This window comes from Marmota monax, unplaced genomic scaffold (genome assembly GCF_021218885.2).
Source record: "Marmota monax isolate L192 unplaced genomic scaffold, Marmota_monax_Labrador192_F-V1.1 WCK01_AAM20220418_F8-fsc00237, whole genome shotgun sequence".
In the NCBI taxonomy this organism is placed as follows: domain Eukaryota; kingdom Metazoa; phylum Chordata; class Mammalia; order Rodentia; family Sciuridae; genus Marmota; species Marmota monax.
This window is the reverse complement of record NW_026694627.1, coordinates 233,268-238,805: the sequence shown is the minus strand read 5'-3', so window position 1 is coordinate 238,805 and position 5,538 is coordinate 233,268. Positions and strand designations below refer to the sequence as shown.

Below are 5,538 nucleotides of genomic sequence, written 5' to 3'. Positions count from 1 at the left end.
GAACAATCACAGTTCAAAGCCAGCCTCAGCAAAAGGCGAGACACTAAGCAACTCGGTGAGACCCTGTCTCTAAATAAAATACAAAATCTCGGGGCTGGGGATGTGGCTCAGTGGATTAGGGCCCCCCCCCCCAAAAAAAATCACATTATTGCTGAATACATTGTGCACACCTGTAATTCCAGCAGCTCTGGAGGCTGAGATAGGAGGATTGAAAGTTCAAAATCAGTCTCAGCAATTTAGCAAGATCCTAAGCAACTTAGTGAGATCCTGTTTCAAAATAAAAATGGCTGGGGATGTGGCTCAGTGGTTAAGCACCCCTGGGGTCAATCCCCAGTACCAAAAAAGAATTTTTTGGGGGGAAGGGGTACGGGGATTGAACTCAGGGACACTCAACCACTAAGCCACAACCCCAGCCCTATTTTGTATTTTATTTAGGGACAGGGTCTCACTGTTGCTTAGTGCCTCGCTTTTGCTGAGGCTGACTTTGAACTTGTGATCCTCCTGCCTCAGCCTCCAGAGCTGCTGGGATTACAGGCATGCGCCACCAAACCTAGCCCAAAAAAGAATTTTTAAAAATCACATTATTACTGCCAGTTGTAAGAACTATGTCATTGTTTTCTGCTGGTTTACCCTGTTTCAGGCTTGATGATGGCAGGCACTGGGTCTATCCCATTCACCAGAATCTTCTAGCACCTTCCACAGAGCTGGCGACTTAAAGGGACTCACTAAATGTGAGAGAAATGAATGAACAAACCACAGTCTCCCTGAGAAGCAGAAAATTAGACATCTCTTTTCTGTTGTTTTGTTCTTGCTTTTGTTTCTGCGGAGCTGCAGGTGAAACCCGAGGCCTCAGGCATGTTGGGGAGCCCAGAGCTATCACTGCAGCCTGAGGCTTTAAAGAGCTGAGAGCTCCCTCAGGGCCTGGGAGCAGCTCAGGGGCAGAGCGCTTGTCCAGCATGCAGGAGGCCCTGGTTGGAACCCCAGCCCTGCAAAAGTGAAAAAGTAAAAACTAAGACCACAATATTCTAAAAATCTACTAAAGCTCTACTGTCACTCGATTCTGCAAGATCTCCTCTGTGCTCTGCGAATTCTCAAAACACGGCTAAGTCAGTATTTCTTCATTTCACAGATGAAAAGTCTGAGGTTCAGGAAGGCAGGGCTTGTGTCCTGGCTTATAGAACTAAGGTCCAGCACCAAGCCAGGATTCAGAGTGGGGTCACCCAGCACTGCCCCAGGGAGCACCCTCCTCCCTGCAGCAGGCACTGTGAAGGGGTGGACCAGCAGCCTGGGGCTGGGGGAACCAACGTTTCCCCCTCACATGATGGAAAGAGAGGAGTAAGGAACATTTGAAAACAGGCACAGAGCTTAGCGCTGGCCCCAGGGTCTGGGTTCCATCCACAGCACCACAGGAAGAAAGGGGGGGAAGAAATGAGAGAAAGACTGGGAAAGACGTCCTACTAGGGGTCCTGAGGGTCCTGATGGCCTGTCCCCACCTAGTGCAGCTCTGCTGGCCTCGGCTGCCCCCAAGAGGCCCAACAGCGCCCTCCTGAACCTCCCAGCATCCCTCAGACTCTGGTCTCCACGATGGTCAGAAAGTTCTAGAGCCCCTCTGGCCTCCATGCCTCCGCCTGGGAAGGCCCTTCCCTTCCCTTTGCCTAAGTTCTGTTCCTGCTTCCTGCTCCTGCTGAAGTGTCTCCTGTACAGAGACCCAGAGAGGTCCAGGCCCGGCAGCGCTCTGGGGACCCTTAACACAGTGGGTTCATGTGCCCTGCAAAATTAGCCCAGGCCTGTGACACCCACCTGGAAATCCCAGTGACCTGGGAGGCTGAGGCAGAAGAATCATAAGTTCAAGGCCAGCCTCAACAATTAGCAAGGTCCAGTCTCAAAATTAAAAAGGCTGGGAGGGTCGCTCAGTGGTCAGGACCCTCTGGGCTCCATCCCGGGAGAGAAGAAAGTCCAAAGGAAACATTATGTCATAGGCATTTTACTCCAATTAAAAATGTCCGTGCCCAGCTGCAGGGTGGGGGGTGGCGACCCCGGTGGCCCTGGCCCTCAGGATCACAGGCGGCAGCTGGCAGAGCGGTCCCTGGCACCTCGGCCCGCCCTGCGAAGACCCCACCTGGGCCGGTTCCGGGCGCCCAGGTGCTTTAGCCTCCCGAGCCCGTCGGGGGCGTCCGATCCCCGCGCTCGCCTCCACCCGCCCCGACCGGGCAGCTCCAGGGCGACCCGCGGCAGCCCCACGCCCTCTGCTCGCGGCGTCCACCTTCTTTCTCCATTTTGGAACCTGCCGCCGAGGGTTTCGCGGAGTCGGGGACAGGACAGCGCCGCGGGCGTCCGGGCTGCAGCGCCACCTGCCGGCGGCCCGCAGATCGCAGCGGCGCGCAGAGAGGCAGGTGCAGGCGGCGGCGCAGGGACCCCGGGCCGCGGGGCAGTGGAGACCTGTCCAGGGCCAATGCGGGCGCTGGGAACAGTGCCACGTGCTGACCAGAGCTGGCAGCACCCGGGACCCCGGGGAGGTCCTGCCGCAGCCTCGAGACCGCGGAAGTGGCGGCCGAGCCAGCTTTGCACCTGGGGACCCTCCCGCGCGGTCCTCCTCCCGGAGAGCCTCGGGGCCCAGCCACGCCCAGGCCCTCGGAGGGGTTAGTGCCTTTCCTTTGTCTCCTTCCCCCTCCCTCCTCCTGCTGGGAAATCTGATAAGCTCGGAAAGCTGAGCCCTGGTGGACCCGGTGGCCAGATTCTGCATCAGAGAACAGAGGCCATGTCCCCAAGGGGGTCACTCCACCACCAGCCGGCCTTCCGAAGCAATCCTTGCAGCGCCATTTAGACTAAAAAGAAAAAAAAAATGTGTTGTTCATCTGAAGCTCGCGCGGCCCTACCTTAGGGACCACCGTGCTCCGTCCTGCAGACTGAGCCCAGGGCACTCACTGCACCGGGTCCACCTGATGCTTTGAACCCAGCCCCTGCTGCCCCTCCAGCCACTGTGGCTTATTTTAAAACGGACATGTTTCTTTCTCTTCCTCTCCCTGTCCTCCCCAGTCTCAGGGGAAACAGGATCACCTTTCTTCTGTCCTGAGCACCACCCACCATGGGAAGGAAGTCATCCAGACTTGGGGATGGCACCAGAAGATCTCAGAAATGACCCTCTCCTAAATTAACAAGTGAATTACAGCTCAGACCTAGAACACGTGGAAGGTGGCCTTTGAATCACCTCTTTAAAAGCCCCCTTGTTCCTGCTCATGGGCAGAATCCCAGCCTCTGGGACAGCAGTCCCCTGTGTTTCTCCTTTGCTAGCAAAGCAGTAAACCTTGTTTTTTCCTTTTTGTCAAAACTGTGTCCTCATTATTGGATTGACACCAGGGACAAGGACCAAGTTTTTGGTAACACTACCACCCAGCTAATTCCTAGGCCTTCTATTTTTAATTTTAAAACAGAATCTCACTAGATTACCCAGGCTGGCCTCAAATTTATAATCCTCCTGCTTCAGCCTCTTGAGTCGCTAGGATTACAGCTGTGATTACAGGCTGGTGTCACTGTGCCCAGTTAAGGGCCATGACTTTTCTCAGTTCCATTTGTCCCTGGACAGAAACTGCATTGAGAAATTCTGAGGAATGAAATAAATTTATCTAAATCCATGTAGGAATAGGCCACACGGATCCCACTTTTATATATAATTATAATGCTCTAATTAAAAATTAAAAATAAACTGGGTGAGATGTTGCACTCCTGTAATCCCAGCTGCTCAGGTGGCTGAGGCAGGAGGGTGGAGAGTTCCAAAGCCAGACTCAGCAATTTAGCAAGGCCCTAAGCATCTTAGCAAGACCCTGTCTCAAAGTGAAAAATAAAAAGGTCTGGGGATGTGGCTCAGTGGTTAAGTGCCCTGGATTCAATCTCTGCTGCTAAAAAATAAGAAGTCAGCCAGGCACAGTGGCACCCGCCTGAAATCCCGGCGGCTGGGGAGGTTGAGATAGGAGGATCATGAGTTCAAAGCCAGTCTCAGCAATTTAGTGAGGCGTTAAGCAACGCAGTGAGACCCTGTCTCTAAATAAAATACAAAATGGGGTTGGGGATGTGGCTCAGTGGTTGAGTGTCCCTGAGTTCCATCTCTGGTACCTAAATAAATAAATTAATTAAATAAACAATAAAAATAGAAGGAAGACCCAGTACCCAGTAGAGTAGAACAAGGAGGCCAGGGGAAGGGAGGCCGGAGGTACTAAGAAATGAGATTGATAAAATTCTGTTCCGTGTACTTGTTCGAGTCGAGTCTGCATAAGGAATCCCACTTTGATGCACCAATAAAAAAGAGATTTTTTTTTTTTTCAAAAAGCCTCATTCAGGAAGGCAGGGGAGGGGAGGAAAATGCAGTCAGATGGGGATTCTGGGAAACGGTGGCCTCCCTCCCCAGTCCCCCAGCCCCTGGGGCCCTGTGAAGCTGAATGGCCACTTCTCTGCAGGATCCCAGCCAAGTTCTGCAAAAGCAGAAATGATCCAGGCACCTGCGTGAGAAGAGCCTTGCTTGAGGAAGCCACCCAGACAGCAGAGAAGACAGGAGCGCCAGCGCCACAGGAAGCAGGAACAGAGAGGGGCCTGGCAGGCACTGCCGCCCCACGCCACCCCCAGGGTGCCCGCAGAGGGCCCCCCGCCCCCCCGCGCTGGAGCCAGGCGGGCCCTTGGGGAGCCCTGGTCCTGAGCCCAGTGGGCTGCCTCTTGGTGCCAGCCACACGGCCCCCCTTGTGCGCAGCTCCCTGTGTGCTGGTCCAGCCCCAGAGCAGGGGGCCTGGGACCTGCCCTTGAATGGGGACCAGTGCTACCTACCACTGCTGTCCTTCCTCTGGCTGACTGGCCTAGGCCCCAGGACCAGGGCCTGCCCTACCTCCCCTTGCCCTGGTCACTTCCCTCCCCTGCTAGGCTGCAGGGCCCCTCTGGGTCCCGTGTCCCCAGCAGAGGCTCTCCCTGTTGAGCTGGGCTGGCAGGCTGGGGCTGGACCCTCCACACACTGTGCACAGAGCGACTCACACTGCAGAACCAACCGGAGGCCACCTCTGCCTGTCCTCTCCTCTGCCTCCCAGGCCTGGTTCCCTGAGACTCCCCCTGTCATACCCCCAGCCAGGACAGCCTGGGTATCAGGCCCCGGGGCCTTACACATGCTGGGAAGGTGATCTAACACAGAGCAAAGTCCCAGCCTCCTCTCCCTTCCTCTCTCTCTCTCTCTCTCTCCCCCTCTCCCACCCGCCCTCTCCAGTATTGAGGACCGATGAACCCAGGGGCCCTCTACCGCTGAGCCACAACCCCAGCCCTTTAATAAAGCTTTTAGACCTTATTATATTTTATAAACACGACAGGTAGATGTTTGATCCCACAATATGAACCACATAAATGTGAACTTTATATTCTGTGGCCCGCAGTCTTCACCCTTGGTGTGAATTGTCACTGTTTCTGGGACTATCTGTGTTCTTCAGCACCTTCATGCTCCTGAAACTAATCACAAATGTGCACACATGTCAATTTTTTGCCCTCTGTTCCTTTAAATTAAAACCACGG

General features: G+C 54.6%; 1 long non-coding RNA gene across 1 annotated transcript; it reads left to right on the top strand.

Annotated features, from left to right (window-relative positions):
- The first annotated feature begins 2,394 nt into the window (after positions 1–2,394).
- Positions 2,395–3,328, top strand: LOC124078153 (uncharacterized). The gene is made up of 2 exons (XR_006846825.1): positions 2,395–2,639; positions 3,037–3,328. It is a non-coding gene; the product is annotated as an uncharacterized LOC124078153 (long non-coding RNA).
- The last annotated feature ends 2,210 nt before the right edge of the window (positions 3,329–5,538 follow it).